Here is a 21,043-nt window from a genome sequence, read left to right on the forward strand (position 1 = left end):
TCTCCTCCCTGTGCCTTTCCCTATGACATCCATTTCCTAGTCCCATGAGTTTCATCTCCGAAGCTCCCTTCCTTACACACCAGTCTCCATCTCCAAGGTCACTGTGTGGACCAAGCTGCTCTCTCAAATCCTTGGGCCACTGCAGCAGCCCATTCCTGCCCTGCACCAAGAGGCAGTTTTCAGTGCTCAAACTTGCTCATATCGACATTTTGCTTAGAATCTCTCGATGGCTTTCCAGTTTTAAGGAATGAAGATCAATCTCCTTAACACAGATCCTCTCTTTCCAAACACACCTTGCGCCATCTTTCCCCTCATGCTTGGCTTTCCAGCCACCCCTGTCTTTCTCCAGCTTCATGCCACCCTACTTCCTGCCTCAGGGCCTCTGCTCATGGTGTTCCCTCTGCCTGGACTTTTTTACTTCCATCCTTTCATCATTACCGGGTTAACTCCAACATGTGCTTCAGAGCCCAGTTCACATGTCCCTTTGATGATGCAGCTTCTTCAGGCTATTCCAAGTCTGCCCGTTACATCCCTTTATCATAGGCTATACCCAGCACTTACCATAATTATAATTAAGCATTTAACTGGGTGATTTGTTGTTTAATGTTTGTCCCTCCTGCTAGCCTGAGTGTTTATTGGTGGCGGGGTCCACATCTGTTTCTTTTTCATGAAGCATAGTGCACAGTGCAAGCAATATCTGTAAAATAAATGAGAAAACCCTTCCACCTGTCATGATATTAATCACACTTTTGACAGGCTTAGCAGGACTTATTTTATTGACAGTCAATTATAATCCTATAATCGCAGAATTATCACAAATTTCAAATTAGTGAATTTGAATCCAAGTGGATTTTACTTTTTGATTCAAAACCCTCAAATATATAAAAGTCCCCCATGGTAAGAGATGGAAGCAGGTGGACGGGATTGTTCTTAGAGACTGTTGACAAACTGGCTCCAGGGAAGGTGTCCCTCAGCAGCGTGGCATGTACTGTGTATGTCTGGATTGCGTTTCTATCAGGGGGAGATGAAAAGAGACTTCATTGTGACTTCGCCATTTCCCAGTTGGTCTCTCACACTGCTCTCAGTGCTCTAAGTTGGGGAGTGGCTTTGATGCCTTCTGGAGGGCCAGAGTCCAGCTAACTTTTGTTGAGTACATTACCTGGGGCTCTGTTTACAGCCACAGTGTGAACGGTCATTAAGTGATGCGTTATCTAAATTATAAGGTCAGTGGACGAAATGCTGGCTTTGCCCTCTGCCTCCAGGCAACTGTGCAGGACTCAACAGCGCTGTGTTCTGCAGACCTCCAGCACTTCCTCCACTGACCCAGGCCAAACTTGCATCAGGTGGAGAAGGTTCTGCAAAACACCAGAGCACACTAGGGGAAACAAGATCCCTGGGCAGGAATTTAAAAATGGACTCCCTATTTGAGCCCCTGGAGAAGAGCGAAGGGTCTGCCATGCCCACTCTGAATATGCGCATGGGCGCACTGGTAGTGCCCTGTATAGCCTTGGAGCCCTGAGAATTACACTCAAGGATATGTATTTTCTTCTCCTTATTGTAGGGTCTTTTTGAATCAGAATACATCAAACAAACTCAATCTGAACATGTATCCCCATGAATCAGCTTTTCCTTGAGATAAGCACCAACATACCCTTTGCACAGTCATTGCTAAATTCTAACTCTTCCAAAATGTTTTCTCACATGATGCTTTTTTTCCATGCCACGCCTCATGATGCTGTTATTATTGACCGGGGATGTGCTGCTTTTTGCGGATACAATTCTCTCTCCCTCCTAATCCTTTACAAATGCCTATGCATGACCCCCAAGTCCCTCTTGGCAGGGGAGCTCTGCCTGCTCCCACACCCTCCTTCCTCCAGGCCTGTGGTGCCCTGTGCCAGGGAGGGGCAGGACCCATGTGTCCTGGACTAGATCCCTAAAGTAGTAGTCCCTCTGCCTGGAATGTCTCTGTCTATCCTTGGCCACAACTGCTGACAACTTCCTCCTCTCTTCTCTTCCTTGTATAATCTTTTCTTCCTTTTTTATCACTTACATTGCTTTATTCTTCCTGCACTGCAGTGAATCTATCTCTCCCACTAGACTTTGAGATCCTTGGTGTGAGGTCCCTGGCTTGGTTCATCTTTTACCTGCAGGGTGCCTGGTGCACCCTGGTCACTGGGAAATGTTTTCAGCTCTGGTTGTTGAGTGTACTTCTTGGACCCTGGGATGTGATGACAGAGGTTTACTGCGGTGTGCAGAGGGACAGAGGTCCATGTTGTTTTCCTCGGGGCTCCTGGCTGGCAGCCAATCCAGGCCTGAGAAGGTCATGCAGTCTAACTTCTGCTGATGTATCCCAGACCCTCATGTGTCCCAGGTTATAAGGACAGGAAGTGTAGGGGAGAAGACTCACAACTCCTACATGCCAAGCCCTATTGCAAGTGTCCCCCACATAACTGAGGAGCTTGTCAGGTCTGCAGGACCAAAGCCCCACTTGGTGACGCTGGGGGGCCCAACTCAGGGACCACAATCACCCATGAGGTGAGACAAAGTGCCCTCAGAGGGAGGACCCAGTTATTCCATGTCTTACAACTGGTGAGTGACAGAGTGGGCTTGGGGCCGGGTCTTGGTGGTCCTGGGGACACTGCACAGAGGGAACACTTGGTGATCTGGCATGGTCAGGCTGCTAGATTGAGCAAATTAAAAAGACAGGACACTGAGTGAAATGTGAATTTCAAATAAACAATAAATACTTTTTTAGTGTAAGTGTATCCCACGCAATATGTGGGATATACTTATACTAACAAAATTATTATCTGAAATTCAAATTCCACTGGATGATGACGACTTCTTCTTCATCATCATCATCTGGCTATCCGAGGGTCTCACCAACTTTTAGCACTCAAAGTTGATCACCATCAGAGGAAGCCAATGCAGTGAGTCAATACTGGGATGACACAGTGACAGTCACAGCTCATGTGTATGCATCACCCTGTAGTTCATGACACATTTCAGCATCCGTGATCTTGTTTCATTCTCATGACTCCTCTGAGGCAGGTTGAGTGGCCTTGTCACCATCTTCTAGGTTGAGAAACAAAGGCACAGAGAAGTGCAGGATGTTGCTCAGTGCCACACAGCGTGTAAAGACAGAGAAGAACTGGGGATGAGTCAGCCTGGGCTCACTACCTTACCGCCTTCTGCTTTCTCCAGGGTGAAACCCCGAACCTCTGGCCTGTGGACTCAGGCTTCCTTAGGTGTGTCCTGGGAGGTGTTGCCAGCTCCGCTTATGGCTCATGGGCTGGAGTTCATGGGAGAATTGGTGGCTCTGGGGGAGAAAACGAGGGTTTCATTTCACTTTCACGTCATGTCCTAAGGATCTTCTCAGCTGAGTTCTCCCAGACATCCACAGAAGTGAAACTTTTGATTCAGCCTGTAAACATGAGTCCTTCCGGTTTGGGGAGGGCTCTGGTGCTGCGGGAGGCTCAGGCAGCTGGGCTCTGCAGAGCTGGGGGCTCCCCTGCAGGCCCAAGGTGCACCCCTGAGCTGCTGAAAATATGTTCCATTTTCCTCCTCATCCCTGCCCGTCTTTCCACAGGAAGCCATTGGGGTTTACTTTGTTGCTGGGTTTGACCACTTGCCGGTAGTGTGGTTTTTGAGCCCAAGATCTTCGGGTGAATTTAATTACCTTAATTGAATGGTGCTTTCACTTCTTAGAGAAGGGGAAACAGGAAGACAGTGGAGATGGCAGGGGTTGGCTTTTTCACACCCAGAAGGCTCTAAAAAATTGGAATTGATTCCTCTTGCTCTTCTTTCTGGGTTGGTTTTCTGAGTCATCGAATCAGGCATGTCTGACAAGCAGTTCAGTGGAGTGAAGTGTGACAACTCCTCCCTGTCTATGCACAGCCTGGAGCCCTGCTCACAGATGGTCCTCCACCCTCAGATGCACAGCACACACAGCCTCCACCACCCCACGCCACAGGGTGCCTTGCTCTGAACCTGTGCCTTGCTGGTCAGTTTTGGGCCAAGCTCTTGACCTCTCTGTGCAATTCTAACAGCCCCCTTGCTTTAGAGGGGAATGTCCTTGTCTATGGTCTATGCTTTACAAGGAGAATGTCTTAGCTTGAACTAAAATATCATAGGCTAGGAAGCTTAAAATAGACATTTACTCCTCACAGTTCTGGAGGCTGGAAAGTTCAAGATCGAGGCACTGGCAGACCTGGTTTCTGGTGAGGGCCCTCTTCCTGGATTGTAAATGGACACTTTCTTGTTGTATTCTCATAAGGCAGAGAGAGAGTGAGCATGCACATGTATAAGCAAGCCCTTTTGTGTCTCTTCTTATAAGGGCACTGATCCTATCACAAGGGACCCCACCCTCATGACCTAATTACTTCCCATAGGCCCCACCTCCTAATACCATTCCACTGGGGTAATCTCAGTGAATTTTGGAGCACACACATTCAGCCCATAGCAGCCAACAATGAAATGGCAAAATTTACTTCCTCAGTTGAAGTCCTTCAGGTGAGGGCAGCAGACATGTGTTGAGTGTCTGTGAAGCAGTAGGTCGACCCCTGCACCTGCCTGTGCTCACTTATTCCTTGATAACACTCGGCATGATAGGCTCCCCTCATCATCTTACAGCTGATGAAACTGAGCTGTGACTGGCTAGGTCAATTGCTGGTCCCTTGCTTAAGGCCTGGGAATGCTGGGCAGGGCCTCGCCCAGTCCTCGGCCTCAGTCCCCTGCTCTCCAGCCCCAGGATGATGCCTCCTCAGCTCCTCGCATGTGGGGCTTGCTGTGTCTTTGTAACCCCTTTTGACTTTTGGAAATCAGAAATTATAAGTTCATTTAGACTCCTAGAAGAAAGCATAAGTTCATTTAGACTCCTAGAAGAAGATCTCGCAAGCATGACTTGAAGCTTATTTATGTATTGATCCATTCAACAACTACTCATTGAACACCTGCTTCATGTCACCAGTTTTGGTGCTGGAGATATAGCCATGTGCAGGGCTGACCCGGGCCCTCTCCTCGCGTAACTGGATGGATCCTGGGAAGTTATTGCTTTGTAAAAGCGCAATTACCTCTGATTGCCTTAGATTGGCTTCCACTGGGCAGTGCCTCTTATGTGTGTAAAGCAGAGATTTGATTTGCATAAGGGTCATTGTACATCCAGTCTGGCCATTTTGGCTCCACTAGCCTGATATTTGGCACATGGGAGAGGGGTGTCAGCCTGCAGCCTGGCCTAGCTTGACTGGACCCAAACTCAGCTTATAGACTGGGAAAGCTAAAGGCTGTCAAACTGACTCGGAGGCCACTGTGCCCTGGGAGAGAACAAATTTGGCTTTGGCCGCCCCCAGGAACATGATGTGGTTGGGTGCCATGATGGCAGTGTTGGCCTGGTGGGAGTCTGAATCTTCTACAACCACATTACATGTGCAGGGGCCTCTAAATCTTGTAGCAGGTAGAAGTCCAGGATGCCCCAGAGGTTGTGGTTGAAGAAACCAGCTTGCCTGGGCTTGTCAAACCCACAGATCTGGATATGAGCAGGGGGTAGTAGGGGCTGCTATCCTCTGGGAAGAGACTGGAGGAGAGATGCTTTCTCTGTGAGCTCAGCTCAGCCTGAAGCTGACTTCTGGTCTGGGTAGCCAGTCTGCCATGTCTGGATGGGTCATTCCCCAGAAGCTTCCAAGTGCTGCTCAGACCCAGGGCTGTGCCTACAGTTAGAGGCCAGGGAACAAGGCACAGGGAAGGCCGGGCTTGGTCTAACCCAGGACGTGAGGGCGACCAATACCTGGCATCACAGACCCAGGATGGGACCCTTATGGCAGGAGAAATGAGAAGTCATAGGAGAAAAGAAGAGAGGAGGAGAATGGGGCTGGGTTCAAGCAGTCTCCCACAGCCTGTCCCCTCCTGATTCCTGCTCCCTGATGACCAGGGCAGACAAAGCAATGTTTAATAACCAGCTCTCTGGGGCAAAAAGCACTGGATTTGTAGCACTGGCTAATTTCTTGCTGCTCCCCTGACATCCCAGGCAGAGTTGGGATGAGGTGTGCTCAGTGGGCCTTGCAGGGCGCAGGGGGCTCTAGTGCGCCTCTGCATCCCAGCAGGCTCCAGAGCTCGCACTGTTTAAACTTGGGTAGAGTCTCACTCCACAAAGGCTAACCTGCGAGCTGTCAGCAGCACCTCTTCGCGCAGTTTCTGACCTCTTCTGGAGGTGGAGCATTATGGAGGATCACTCCTTGGAGCTCCTGGTGGCCAGATGGGCTGGACTCAGCCAGACACAGTCTCTGGACAGTCCCTTCCACTAGGAAGGAGCTCAGGCCTGGCACTGCCAGCTGCTCCACGACACTCTCTCCGGTGTTCTCTGCAGACCTCAAGGGGCCCAGCCTCAGCAGCCAGATGCTCCCTGAGCAAAGGGCCCTTGGCTCTTCCTCGTGAGCTCAGAGGTGCCCTTGGCTTCTCCTGGCGAGCTCAGAGGTACCCTTGGCGTCTCCTTGTGAGCTCAGAGATGCTTTATAGGAGCAGCCATGCTGGCATCACAGGTAAAAGTAGGAGCAGGAAAGATCTGGAAGGGAGAGCATGTGATCCCAAACAACTCTGTTCACCCTGTCTTCCTCTCCCAGGGCTGGGAGAGTACCAGTCCTGCTCTACTGCCCAGGAGGGGAGTTGTCTGAGGGGCAGAGATTTTGGGAGAAAGCAGGGTCAGCCTGGCAGCCATGGTTCTGCTGCTCATCCTTCTTACCCTTGCACCTCCTTGTTGTACCCAACCCAAACTTCAGGGCCACCCCCACCACCAGGCCAGCCAGGGCAGCTGCTGGAGGAGGGACACATGGCTCCTTCAGGAGTGCAGGGGCCATGTGAATGGTGGGCCCCCCTGGGATCTGGGCACAGGCCCTCGTGCTGCTCTGTGCCCTTTAGCCATGGTTGCTGAGTACAACCGTGCTTGAGGGACATGGCATGTGAGTGCCTTTCTCATCTGCAAGTGGACCCCACACCATGCACCTGGCACAGGTACTCCCAATAGACTTTCTAAGTCCCCACATCACTGGTGCTGCCCAAATCTTTGGGCAAAATCACCCCTGGCTGAGAACTGCTGTTAGAGAATCAGAGAGGGAGCACTAGCCCAGCACCAGGCTCTTCCTGCCTTCACTCATTCATGTATTCACTTGCTCTTCCCCTCCACATTTCCTAGGAACATCTTGCCCTGGATTCTGGAAATGGCAGGACCTGACATGAGAGTCATCAAATAGGCAGTATCGGCAGTGGGAAGAGCAGAGACCCAGCTCTAAAATGCTGTTGTCATGGGTGTCACTTAACTGCTACACCTGGAAAAAAGGGATAATAAAAATCAACCCGGCTGTGCCTGCCCCGGGACTGCCCACTCCCAAGGTTGCTCCCCATGCTGGACACAGGAATTTTCATGGAATCGGTCCCTGTGGCAGGCACTGCTTGAGAGTCTCTCGATGCTGGAGTCAGCCAAACCACCAGGTCCTGGATCCCCACCACAGCAGGGAGGACGCCTGGACTAGAAGGAGGTTCAGAAAGCCCTGACCATTGCAGCCCCACGCCTCACCTGCCAGGTTGACAGGGAGCGAGTGAATGGCATGCATATCCTCCTCTCCGTGTCTCCACAGAGCAGAGGTTTCTCCTCTACATGTAATAAGAAATGCATTTACATCATGGCACAGAACATGCTTGGAGACATATGTATCATGGAAAACTGGACAAAGCAAAGCTTACCCTTCTTGTATGTACTGCTTCATCCTAATCTAATCTGTTCTATTCTTTCATTTAAAAAACCTCTTCACAACTTAGTGATTTTAGGACTCAATAATGACTTACAATCTATAGTGATATAGAAAAAACTCTCTGAGACCAGAAATTTTAGGCATCACTAATTATGCCCAACTTATGGGTGCCCTGTTTCTGGTAATGCTAGATTTTCATCTGGATGGAGAATTGGAGACCCAAGGCCCAAACACAGTGACTGATCAGATTCACTTGGGGAGGGGAGGAGACCCCACCCCCTGGTGGCGGGTCCATGGGCTGGGCCTTGCCTTTCTGCTCTAGGTTATGTTTCCAGTCTCCACACAGTGCCTATGCCTAGCATGGGGCCATTTATTTGCTAAACAAGTGAGTGAATGAGTAGGTGAGAGAAATTTCTCTTATCCACTGAGTGGGGAATGAGCACCTGGTATAAAGGTACTTTATAACCTAGTATTATAAATATTTATTATTTAATTAGTATTCACAACAGCCTCATTACACAGGAGCACAGGAGTTACTCTTCTTTGCAGAGGAGAAACGTGTGTAGTGCAGAATTTAACACCTGGTGGTGTGGGGCTGGAACCTAGGGCTGCCAGAGAAGTGGTCCCTTTCACCTGTCTTTAGAGAGCCTCCTCTAGCAGCTTCTAGAATGCCAGCTACAGGTTAAGAGTCTGTGCTCAGCACCATACTGTGCCTTTGGGGACCCACCTGCTCCTGGCTACCTTGCAGCCTCCATACTCCTGGTTCTTACCCACAGGTCTCCTTAGAGCTCATCTTGAGACCTATGGCCATAAGATGTCCTTCTATTCCCCATATCCCATGACATCTGGGATTCCATAGCATGGGGTGCAAAGAACTTGAAACCCTGCCCTGGCCGTTACTTACTGGGGCACATAACTCTCCAGTTAAGAGCTTCAGAATCAGACAGCTTTAGGACTTGCCACTCAACTTGTGTGAGCCTCAGTCTCACTTTGGTGACCTTGGGGCAAATGGAAAGGCAGACCCAGCAGCTTGATGTTTGTGGAAACCCCTTACAGATCAGGAAGTGGGTGGTGAAGGGACAACTGTAACCTATGAACAGATTCCACCTTGGAGAGCCTTGTCTAGACAGAAGCCCACTTGAGGGCTCCTGGAGGAAGAGACATTTGTTTTTGTTGGGATGGGGGTATCCCCTCAGCAACCGTCCTTTCTCCAGCCCCTGGGAAGGGAGCCTGGCACTATGGGGAGGGGAACCCCCTGAAAGCAGCCCTGGAGGGTGCCAGGCTTGGCAGAGACAGGAGGTTCAGGCAGGACTCCTGAGAACTACGGGAGGGCAGGGTTTCTACAGAGTCCATCGCATCGTCTATAGACCAGGTTCTCCATATGTAAACTGGTGCCATGAGGTTGCGTGACGCAGGCAGAGAAGCAGAGCTGGAAGAGCTGTCACCAAATGTTAGCCCCTGGCAGTCCTAGGCACCCATCCTGTTGATGGAGCTCCTGCCACCTTTCCCTCACTCTATATCCATGGCCTCACTCAATGGGTGCAACAACTGGCAAATCGAGTAGGGCTGATGCAAAAGGAATTTTAGATGGAGAAATTGAAGGTCAGAGAGGTTGAGGAACTCGCTTAAGGTCACACAGCCAGAGAGCAGCAGAGCCAGGATTCAGGGCCAGGTCTCTGCAGAATGCAGTGAGGCAGAGAGTCAAGAGATGAGATGGTCTTCTAATTGCCATAGGTTCGTGCAGGGCGAGGAGTGGGTAGCAACCTCTCTCCTAGCAAATTCTCAGCTATCTCTCTCTGCATCTGGTCCCGTCAGGGAGCATTTGCTTTAGTAAAGCTAGAGGAGGCATATGTAGGACCTGGCTCTCCTGCAGAGGTCATCTTCCCTGGCCTGGAAGCCACGAAGCTGTGTGCATCTGGGATAAGGAGAAGGGGGCCTCACACAGAGCACCCCTGGGAATTCCTAAGCCTCCCACGTAGGTCTGAAGCTGTGCCTGGCCTTCTCCTCATGTCTCTGCTGGAGGCTGGAAAGTAGCTGGTAGATGACCGCTGTCCTTTCTCCAACCAGCACAGCAAGGGTGAGGCGGCTCGGCCAGGGGAAGAAAAGGGGAGAACAGGCTCCTGCAGTGCAGTGTAAGGAGCTGACCAACACCCAACTGCTTCATGGACTTCCTCATGGCAAGGAAAGCCATTCAGATGTGGCCAGCCTGGTTCTCCTTTTCAAATTTAAAGCTGAAAGATGCTCCTCTAACAACCATGTTTATTTCAACCTATGGCTGTGTTGATGTGAAAAACTTGGCTCCTTGGAGCATCTCCTGTTGTGTCTGAGAACAGCACCAGCCCCTTGCCCCCCTTTCTCTTCTTAAGGAAGCATCCTCACGCTTTTCAGAATGCCCTGGGGGCTGGCTTAACATCGCTTAATCCCGCTCAGAACTCAGGAGATCTGCTGGCCCTGAGACCACACCTGGAGAAAGCTGATCTGGGTCTTGAGTGATGGGAGGTTGCCCCTGCTTCAGGGAGGTTGTACTAACAGGTCATAGTCTCTTGGGCCACTCGGGTCTGATGCTTGTCAGTGGCTGTGGTTTGTGCCGTGTCTGCCCTTGTCCTGAGACTGGTTCAGAGGTGGGAATATTACTTTCCCACTCAGGCTTGACCTCCCACCCACCCCATGTGCTGAAGGTGCTCAGATCCATGACCTCTTCCACACAAGAGGGGAAGTGGTCACCATGTGTGGTCACCATGGGGCTGGGGTCAGTCCTGTATGGTGCTAGCTGCTCTCCCGCTGAGTTGTGAGCATGAACCGGCTGAACTGAGGCACAGGACTTTCTCCTTGGTGAATCTGGAAGGTATAGGCCCAAGCTGGAGTTTAAGTGGGAAGAAAAAAATCTCCAAATAGGACAGTGGAGTGAGGAGAGCAGTTCTTGTATTTCTACCACGTGATGGGAACTTTTCATACATTTGCTCAGTTAGTGCTCGCAGGACTGATGTGGGAGCTGTTATTATTCCCATTTCACAGAGGACAAAGCTGAGGTCCAGGGGGCTTGCTGAGAAGTGTCAGGGCTGACCTATGAACCCGGATTTGCCTGTCCTGTTGCCCCTTTAGAGCCACAGGCTTCCAAGCGCAGTGTGGAATCCCTGCAGCACCCTGGGCAACTTCCCGAAGTCCAGAGGAGCTGGGGTGAAGCCTGTGCACCTCTCTAGGCATACTCAGCTTTCCTAAGGGAGGTTTTGACTCTGGTGATGGGATGGCCTCCTTTCTAGAGAATCTATTGGGAGCTCTGGGTGTCAGGAGGCAGTGAGTACAAGACATGGGCGTTGCATTCAGATCATAAGCCCACATTCACTGTGCATCTTTGCGCAAGTTACTTAACCTCTCCAAGCCTCGGCGCCTGCCTCTGTGAGGGGGCTCACAAGACCTACCGTGCTGGATGGTTGAGAATGAGGCCAGATACTCCAAAACTTTGCACACTGGAGGTCCGCGGCCAATGATTTCCACAGGGGAAATGGTGGGCAAACTGAGGGCAAGAAATGGCTTGCATCTAGTGGGTGTAGCCCAGGGGGCCTGAGCTCTCACCCCTTGACCTCTGAAGTCTTCCGCTGATCTGCCTCTGAGGGTGGCAGACACAGCCAGGTGAGAGGATGAGCTGGTGGTGCTACTGTGGCCTGGCAACCCGGGACAGGGCAAGCCAAGGGGCAGCTCCAATATGACCTGGCATGACCTGGCCCTTGCAGGCAGGCTCAGTGGTGCCAGGTCTGGAACCAACCTCCTGACACAGTGGGGAGTAGGGAGAATGCCTCGGAAATTCCTTCAGAGGCTTCCCAAGCAAATTGGAGAGCCTCCCCTTCCCCCTGCCCTCCTCAAGCTTCAGGTGAAGGCTTTGAGGTGGGAGATATCCCAGATGAAATCCTTCCCTCCAGCCAGCCTTGCAGTCCCTCAGCAGCTCAAGCCCACCTGGGAAGGGGGTTAGTAGTGAAAGAAGGGACCAACCGAGGCAAGGGAAGATAACCCAGAGTGGGGTGGGCCAAAGGAGCCCCTGGGATTGGCCAAGCAGAGAATGGATGATGCAGGGAAGGCCTGCTCATCTGCCATGTGTCATGGCCCAGAAGAACGTCCCTTTCCCCTTCATCTAAGACAAGGAGGTCTCTAAGTCTGGAGAGGAAGCTATTCATGGTTGATTGGGATTTTCTTTCTGTCAGACTTTCCCCAGGCTGTCTGACCTGGGCTTGGAAGGGAATGCACTTTGCACTGAGCTGGCTTCAGTCTTTCCCCTGAGAACCCAGGTCAGCTGAGTTATGCTCTTGCCTCCCCTTGACTTTAGGAGGCTGTGGATTAATCACACTGTATTCTTCCCACAGGCAGCCCCTTCCAGGGAATGTTCTAGAGTGATACCAATGACTTACATTGGGGGTGACACATCTGAGCATCAGCATGTGCTCTACATGTGCCATGTTTGGGTCTTGATAGGCCTCCACTGATCCCTTGTCCTTCCCACTCTGTCCCATCCACTAGCTCATGCCATGCAACCCTTGGAAACCAAGTAGAAATGAGGGGGTGTCTGAGATTTTTCCAATTAACTAAATGAAGCGTATGATTGAGTTAAAGACTATGGACTGGCTGGATTTTGTGAAATGAGGTTTAAGAATAAAACCAAAATCCACTCCAGCCTCGATGGGCCCTGTTGGGGAGCAGCAGCCCTGTATGCCCCTGTAGCGTGGCCTTCTCTCGAAGCCCTTTGCTTCCCTCCAGGAACCCAGGGCATATGGAGTAAAATCCCAAGAGCCAATGAGGAAGACGGCCCAGTCCTGGTGCCACCAGCAGGCTTGGGTTCCTGAGATTTCTGGCAGATACTGGAGGAATAGGGCTATTTCAAGACATGAGGCCTCCCCTCTTCAGTGAGGGTCTCCAGGGCTTCCTTAGGGTCAGGAAAAGACAAAGACACTTACTTCTGTCCTGGCAAAAAGAAATCAAGGTGGGAGGATGCATGGCCATCTCTGGCCTTCCTGTCTACTCTCAACAGCTTTCTCTCCCCAGGTTCCAGGAGACCTAAGCCCCTCTGCTCCAGGACACAGCATTCCACCAGCCCCCTTCCTACCCACTGCACACAGTTGTTCCCTTCCCAGTGAGCTTCTGGTCATCCAAGAGCAGACAAACTTGTTCCCAGAGACCCAGGGGCAGATGTGTGTTGGACTTGGGTCACCCGGGGAAGTCTATTTATAAATCACCCCGATAAGCACAATCTGCCCTGCTCAGCCCAGGCCACATGGACACGCTGTGTGTCTGGTGATTCTACTGCTAAGCTAACCCTCCTTGCACCATGATAGCAAACTGGACGTTTCCTGTATCAGCCAGGCCTAAAAAGTGGGCCCTGGAAGGTGCAGGAGGCTCAGGAACCAGCCAGCCACTGGTCCTGAAGGGTCTGGCTTACAAGCTATTCTAACAGAAAGAACTTTCACTGCTTTTTTGTGTGTGTGTATTAAATTGACCCATCTCAAGAAGTGTTCTTGTAACACAGTGGTCCCAAACTTTTTCTGTAAAGGGCCACGTTGTAAGCATTTTCAGTTTTGCAGGCCATATGGTCTCTGCTGATAGAGTGTAGAAGCAGCCTTAGACAATATGCAAATGAATGAGCGTGGCTGTGTGCCAATAAAACTTTATTTACAAAACCAGGTGCTCAGACCACAGACCAGAGTTACCAGCCACTACTGTAAAGGGAACTCAAATGCTGGAAAACAGGACCTCATTTACTACGCACATCTGTTTAATCTGCTGCCCAGGTTCCTATACTTATGGAGCTACCCGAAAGGCCTACACAATGACTCTTCTTAAGGCTATCTAGCTTTCCACACACATTGACCACTGCTGTTCTCAATGTTCAATTCTTCTCCACCAGAAAATAAAAGAGGTAATTTTAGACTCAGTCAAGCCTACCCTGTGGGAGTCTGGTGGGGGCCCTCCCAGGGTGTGTAAGAACAGGCAGCCTGTGGCGGGCTTTGTTTTGGGGACACACATGCTCGCAGAGCCCACAGGCCAGAACGTCTCAGTCACCAGTTTTTCTCTTTGTTACAGCTGGTGTGACCCTGCCTGGCCCAGCGCTGGGGGAGCTAAGAAAGCCAGCCTCCCTCAGCACTGAATGCTGAAAACCTGGGACCATGGGGTGCCCCCCATTTGACAGCACAGTGGCCTGGGCACATCTGTGCACTCAGCCATGTGGGAGCAGAGATCCCTGACAGATGACACCTAAGGACAAAGTCACACATGTACATGGTTCCGGGTACGTGGTCCCCGAGGCCCATCCAGCACACCAAGAACCTCAGCCCCAACACCAATGGGCTCCTGGCACACACATACCACCCTGCACAGCACCCTGGCACCGAACTACTTCCCCAGCACAGCATCGGCCCAGCGGGAACGTCCCTTCCGCCATGAGCTTGAGCCTCCCTGCCCACGCTAAGGAGCCAGACAAGTGTCTGGGCTGTACCTTCCGCTCTCTGCGTGTCCAGCTGCTCAGGCCTCCTCGGGAATGGGAGAGAACCCCGGCTCTGCCCAGCAGCCAAGACTTCTTCTTTCCTCTTTAGCCAGGCTGCCGAAAGGTGATAGGAGAGTGGATTCAGGACCCAAGCCTCCTCTAGCTCACAAACCTACCCACCTGAGGAAGATCAGTGTCCAGAAGCCGGCCAGACATGGGAAGTCCGCGAAGCTTACCTAAATAGAGACCCAGCCGGGGGAAACCAAATGGTGTTCTTGGTGGGGAAGAGGCAAACAGTCCGCACTGCAACACCCGCGTGGTGTCAAGTAACAGTCAGATTAAACAAACAGCCTCAGCTGCTATTTTTACTTCCAAATCAGCCACGAGTAACAGATCACTTGGGGAGTGAGAAATTGCTTGCCGCTTAGCTGGACCCTAACCACGATTCCAACTTCAATCCAGAATGATTGCTAAAGCTATTCCAGCACCTAGAGTCAAATAAAAATATCCCGAGGTGGGAAGGAAAACATTTGTTTAGGGAAACATTAAAAACAATAGAGTGTGTGCCTTGGAGCCAGAGCCCGGAGCCCTGCTGATGTCCCGGGGCAGAAATAGCCCGTTTCATCATCAGCTCTGGACGACCGCCGCCCGCATTCCTCGAGTAAGGAGCCGTCCTCTGCTGTGCTTTTGGAGCAGAATAATATGCAGCTGGGGGAAGGCCAGGCTGGGTCTCAGGGTGAGAGTTACAGAAGGATATGAAATAATCGGGGAAGAGGCAAGGTAAGTGTCCACTTGGTGAGCTTGGCTACAGCAAGCCCAGTTGTTTGCAAAGTCCAAGCACTAGTGGACAAGTCCCGTTCTGCCAGGCTCCCCTCTCCACCTCTGGGAAGGGCTGGCCTCCCTGCAACCCCTCAGGTGGGCTCATGCCTGCCTTCCCAATGGCTGCTTGCTGTCTCAGCCTGGGGTCACCTGCTCCCCAAACTGCCCGCAGATCCCCCAACTTTTTCCACTGGCTTTTCCTTGGCTTGTGCCATGCCAGCTCCCAGAGTGCCTTCCTTACTCTCCCAAGCCGGCCCTAGGATAGTCTGCTTGCTACCAGGATTTAATGCAAGAGTGGTTTTTCTTCCCCCTTTCTCTCCAAGATTCTTTTTTATGCTTCCCTGACTGTGGCCTGAGAAAGCAGAGATGACTGGCCCCCCTGGGTGTCCTGCTCTGTGCAGCCCTGAAAGCCTCTGTGCAGCCCTGAAAGCCTCTGCAACTTTGCAGTGCGCTGTGTCTTTGGGTCTATTTACAGACTGTCCCTTCTGCCCCTGTGGGCTCTTCAAGGGCAGCAACCTGTGTCCCAGCCCCAAGTTGGGGCCTGGCACCACCTCCAGCCTTGAACCGGCTGACAGCCAGGGCCACAGGGACCCAGGTCTATGTACTTTTGTCTAAACCAAGTCACAAAGAACAGCTCCTCCTTGCCCTGCAGACTAAGGCGTGAGATCCCAACCAGCAGGAGCATTCAGACCCGCCTCCTCCTGGGAGCCTCAAGACTTGCCTTTTGCCCTGCGAGCTTCAGAACCTCGCTGTGGGGATGATTACTCGCTGCTCCGCACTCAGAGATGCTTTGAGGGAGGCCCAAAGTGAACCCCTCAATTTTACCCACCCACCTCCCTACCTCCCCTGTTTGCCAAAACAAACACATGCCAAAAGGGCAGATAAAAACCATCAACTTGAGATGGGAGCCAACATTTAAAAAGTACACAGGATTTTGAGCCCTGGCTCCATTATTTCCTAGTCAGTTGACATGTCACATACTTACCCTTCCTGAGCTTCAGTTTACCCATCTCTAAAGTGGAGAGAATGCCTGTGCTCTGTGGGGTTCAGGGTCAGGGGAGCTCATGTACATGAATATGCTCGTCTATTGCAAAGCTTCCCAAAATGTTAGTCATTTATTTGTTATTTTTTCCCATGCTTTTTGCTACATCTCAACCATCTGTATCAACATTTACTATTTTCCTTTAAAGAAAATTTAAATTGACTTGCTTTTTTTCTTGAACAGAAGAACTTTATGGAAAACGACAATACTTAATAGATCATGGATTTGATATATTTATTAATTTCCCTCCCTCCCATTCTGCATTGAAACAAATTTACAGTCAGTTCATATGTCATCTGTTTGACCCAAATCATTTTGTTCCAGATGTTAGAAAATGTTGCATTACTAAATCTCATTTTATGGAGGAGTTCGCTTTGGCGTATGAGTAACATGAGCTGAAAGCTTCGGCAGGGCCCCTGGTTTTCCTAATTTGCTTTCCTCCCCTCCTCAGCACCTTCCTTCCCCAGCTTACGTTTCATTCTTCACAGGTGGAGAGCATGACCTCATGTCTTGTTTAGGATCCTAGGAACAGCAAGCTTTGCTCTGCAGCAGGAGTGAATGGTGTTTGCTTGAAGTGGCTGATTGAGGAAAGAGCACTGTGGGATGGCTGGGGAATGTTCCGGGGGCCGGGCAGTGGCGGGTAGCTTTGTCAATGACGTCAGCAGGAGGGGTAGGGAGAGAATAATAAAACACAGTTGACCCAGCAAGAGCCTGTCCTAGGAGCAGGCAGCCCTCAGGGCTTGGCTGGAGGCTCCATCCAGCAAGTCTGAGCATAGCTGACACCTGCAGAATCTAATTTCTCCTGGATGTCCCCCCACCTGCCCCGTGTAATAGACTCCATGTCTGTGCCAGTTACAGCGGGTATCCTGATGCAGACCATCCCCAGCCGGAAACACAGCCGCAGAACTGAGCCCAAGCTCCAGCCCAAAAACACTCAGGGTCTGCATGGCCCAGAGCTGGCATCTGTCCGGGGGACTGGCCCAGGCAAAGTGACCACTGTCATCCAGTCCAGGAGCTGTGAGCTGCATGGAAAGAATGTGAATGAAGACACAACTCTAAATGTGGAACCATGGATGCTATGTGAGCCAGTGTGCTCCCTAGCCGTCCAGAAAAACAAGGCCCACTTGTACATTCTGCAAGAGCATAAATAAAGCTGTCCTCAGGCGGCGTGCTGTGGTGGCCCATCCTTGCAGTGGCTTCACTGGCTGCACCCCTCAGCAAGGCCTCTGGAACACTGTGAGGGCAGCACACACACCCAACAGCGTGGGTAAAAAAGGGTCTAGTTATGGCCTTGCCGCATGTGGTGATCGCTAACTTAATTTTGCAGCAAATTTAATCTGCTCTGTATTGGTATTAATTAGAAATGTTCAAAAGCTGGTGATAAGGGCAGTGCAGAATGGGTCCTTCAGGCCAATTTCTGGTTCTGGGTATTTGAAGCTCATATCCCTGCAAATAACAGGAAGCCACTCACCTGATTCTTTTAACTTTGCGTCCTGGTTATATGTGACTTCCTGTCGGGGAAAGTTTCTTCATTATCACCCAGCTTTCCTTAGGAGTCATTTCCGTAAAGTTCTTCAGGAAGGTGGTGCATTTCCATGGCTTAATAATAATAATAATAGCAAAGTGAAAATGCTAGCCAGCACATATAGAATGCTTACTTTGTGCACCACATGGTTCTAAGTCCTCACATCAATTAACCCACACCCCATACACTCCTGATCATAGGTCCCGGCATGATTTTGTCCCATCCCCATGAATCGCTATCCATCGGGGAGCTAGGGAAGGATGAGATATGGAGAACTGATATTTCCTGAGAACCCATTATGTGCCAGGAAAACACTTTCTGTGCTTTGTTCCACAAAATCCTCAGTCTCCCTGTACGATGGCAGCTAATGTTTCCTTTTTAAGGATGAGGAAACCGAGGCTTGCAGAGGTGCCAGGATGCCACAGCTAATAGCAGCACAGAGGATGCAGACGAGGGCTCACCTGCCCACCTATCCAGTTAGTACTCTCCCAGCCCAAGTGCAGGACACAGCCACCTGTTCTCTTTGCCTCTCCCTGCAGAGAGGGCAATGCCTGCAGGGCACCTCCTTAGCTACTGATTTGTTATGGGGATTCCATGCCCACTGTGAGCACAGCACGAGTGTGTTTCCAAGGCTGATGGCAAGATGGTGCCTCACTGGAGGAGCCCTCACTTCGGGGGCTCAGGCCCAGCTGGGCTGGCTGCCTGCTGAGGGGCCTGAGCAGGAGGATCTCTCTTGCAGGAGTGCTGGGTTGGTGGGGTGTCGCCTGCTAATGTGTAGCTCAGAGGGGCTAGAGTTATGGGGGCAGGGCCCTGTTTGTAGCTCAGAGCTTGAAAGAGCCCAGGTTGCCGAGGCCCCTTCTACAGGGCTGCCCTTCTCCCTATCTGACCAGCCTGGTGCTGGGATGGCGATGGTCACATTCAACTGAGGGTCACCCTGGCTGAGGCCTCTCCTCAAGCCTGTTCCTTTAGGATTCTTTGCTTAGAACTTTACGATGGAAGACTTAGACATAAGAAACAGAATCTGTGAAGGAAATCCAGTTTATTAAAGTGCTACCAAGTCTCACAACAAAGCCATGGCAACCAGCTGGGAGGTCAGCTTCCTGGTGGATCTGGGTGTAGTTGCTCATCTCTCCACACTCAGAGAGATCTGGAAGCCCAGCGTTAAGAGGAGCTACTCCCTAGAGGATGGGTTGACAAACTTTTTCTGCAAAAGGCCAGATGGTAAATATTTTCAGCTTTGCAGCCCAGTGGGTCTTTGTCAAAAATGCTCAGTTAGGCCATGGTAGCATGAAAGCAATTAGAGACACCCTACACAAATAGGAGTGACTAACGCAGTAAATAAAACTTCAGCTTCAGAGTTTAAAAGAAGAAAGTTGATTTTCATACAATTCCATGTATTACAAATATTCTTATTTTGACATTTTCCCTCCAATTATTGAAGTGTGTACAACCACTCTTAGCTCACAGGACTGTCCAGAACAGACAGCACAGGGATTTGGCTCATGGGCAGTTTGCCGACCTCTGCCCTAGAGCCACTTTGTCCACTTGAGTGGCCACCAACCCTATGTGGCTAATAAGCATTTGAAACATGGCTGGTCTGAATCAAGATGTTCTGTGAGTGTAAAATGCACACCGGATTTCCTTAGCACAAAGAAAACCTTGGAAAATATCTCAACAATATTCTGTATTGATTACGTTGACATGACAATACCTTGGACATTCTGGGCTTAATAAAATATATTGTTAAAATTTACTTTCACACGTTTCTACTTTCGGAATGTGGCTCTAGAAGATTTGAAATGACATGTGTGGTGTGGGCTGTATTTCCACTGGACAGTGCTGGGCTCTACTCCTGGTCACGGACCCTCACCCTTATTGCCTGGTATGTCCATTAGGCCAGACTCGACTTGGGATCAGAGCTGAGTTGCTCATGGCGAAAGAGTTTCAATTTCTTCACTGCGATTGCTCTGAGTTCAGTTGTTAAGCAGAAACTTTCACAAGTGTATTCCTAGATCATGGGTATTGTTGTTCCTATTTGCTTCCACCATTGTCTCTAAAATTTATTGGGCCTTAAAATGAGACTTTAAGCACATGAAGAAAAATATTGTGAGCGTTGCCATTTTCCAAGCACCTCCAGAAGCTGCATGCTGGGTTAGCGGTCTCATACACAGTGCAGATTGATCTTCACAACCATTCTGGGAGGGAGGCATTCTTAGCTCCATTTCCAGATCCAGAATGAGGTCAAAGAGGTGAAGTCCCTCACCCCAAATTATGTACTTGGCAGCAGAGCTGGTGTCAAAGTCAGGGTTCCCTTTCTCCTCAGACCACTCTTTTCCCCGGTGCCATGTCACTAACACGCTGGTGGAAGCAGGGCCTTCTTGGAAGAGGGGCTTCCCCGTCCAGTGCAGAGGCAGAGGAAGGATTCCATAGAGCAGCCTGGCTGAGGGGAATGAGACTCTCAAGGCAGGGCTGGAATGCAAGCCCAAGCGTGCTGTTGCTACTCTGCACCCCAGGTGCCACCTGTTTTCTTTCTCCTAAAGAGAACAGGGAGCAGGGAGAGGAAGACCACTGTCTACCTGTCCCACACCCACTGTGGCTGCAGGGTTTGGTGCAGGATTGTTTTGGCTTCAGAGGTGGACCAAGGTAAAAGTCACCAGCTCCAGCCTTATGGACTCCTTGCCCCTCTCTGCATGCAGCTCCACCCTGCCCCAGGGCCTTTGCACCTGCCTATCGGATCCTCTGCTTGGAGCGCTCTGCCCCGACCCTAACATGGTTGCTTCCTTCTCACCATTCAAGCCTCAGCTCAAGTGTTACCTCCTCGGAGAGACTTTTCCTGGCTATCCCATTTAGAGACCCTCACCCCGATCCCAGCTGACCTCTGTCACATCCCTCACTCTATTCTTCATGGTCATGATCACTAACAGAAACCATCCCACTTCTTTGTTCCTGGGCTGTGCTCTGAGTATGCACTCCCTTCTTCCAGAAAGCAATTTCAAGACGACACCTACTTTGCCTGCCTCACGTTCTTCTGTGCACTTCATGTGCAATGAATGAGTGTGAGCAGTGGTTCTCAAGTCCCCCGAAGGAGGAAGCACCGATTGCTGGGGCCCTCCCTCGGAGTTCCTGCTTCAGTGGGTCCTCTGTGGGGCCTGGGTGTGTGCATTTCTAATAAGTCCCCAGGTGATGCTGATGCTGCTGGTCCAGGGGCCACCCTTGGAGAAGAAAGAGCGCCTGTTCCTGGACAGGCTGCACTGACTCTCTTCCACACTTGCTGTGGATGATTTCCTGGGAGCTGCTGTTCAAGAGTGGCTTTCTACTCAACTTGACTCAACAAATATTTACTGAGCAGTTCCTGTGGATCAGGCACTTCTGGTTGTTTTCTCATTCGTAACCTCCTTTTCTCCTCACTACATCTCTGAGGTGATTTACAGGCAAGAGAGCTGAAGCTTAAG

The 21,043-nt window shown here is 50.7% G+C and overlaps 1 protein-coding gene across 1 annotated transcript in view; it reads right to left on the reverse strand.

Moving 5' to 3' along the window:
• The window catches only part of C4H10orf71 (chromosome 4 C10orf71 homolog), a 28,240-nt gene extending 13,735 nt beyond the window's left edge, over nt 1-14,505 (reverse strand). The window contains exon 1 of the mRNA XM_055275353.1: nt 14,442-14,505. The gene's annotated coding sequence lies outside the window, so the exon portion shown is untranslated. The remainder of the gene's footprint in view (nt 1-14,441) is intronic.
• Nucleotides 14,506-21,043: the final 6,538 nt, after the last annotated feature.

Source organism: Symphalangus syndactylus, chromosome 4 (assembly GCF_028878055.3).
Source record: "Symphalangus syndactylus isolate Jambi chromosome 4, NHGRI_mSymSyn1-v2.1_pri, whole genome shotgun sequence".
Classification (NCBI taxonomy): domain Eukaryota; kingdom Metazoa; phylum Chordata; class Mammalia; order Primates; family Hylobatidae; genus Symphalangus; species Symphalangus syndactylus.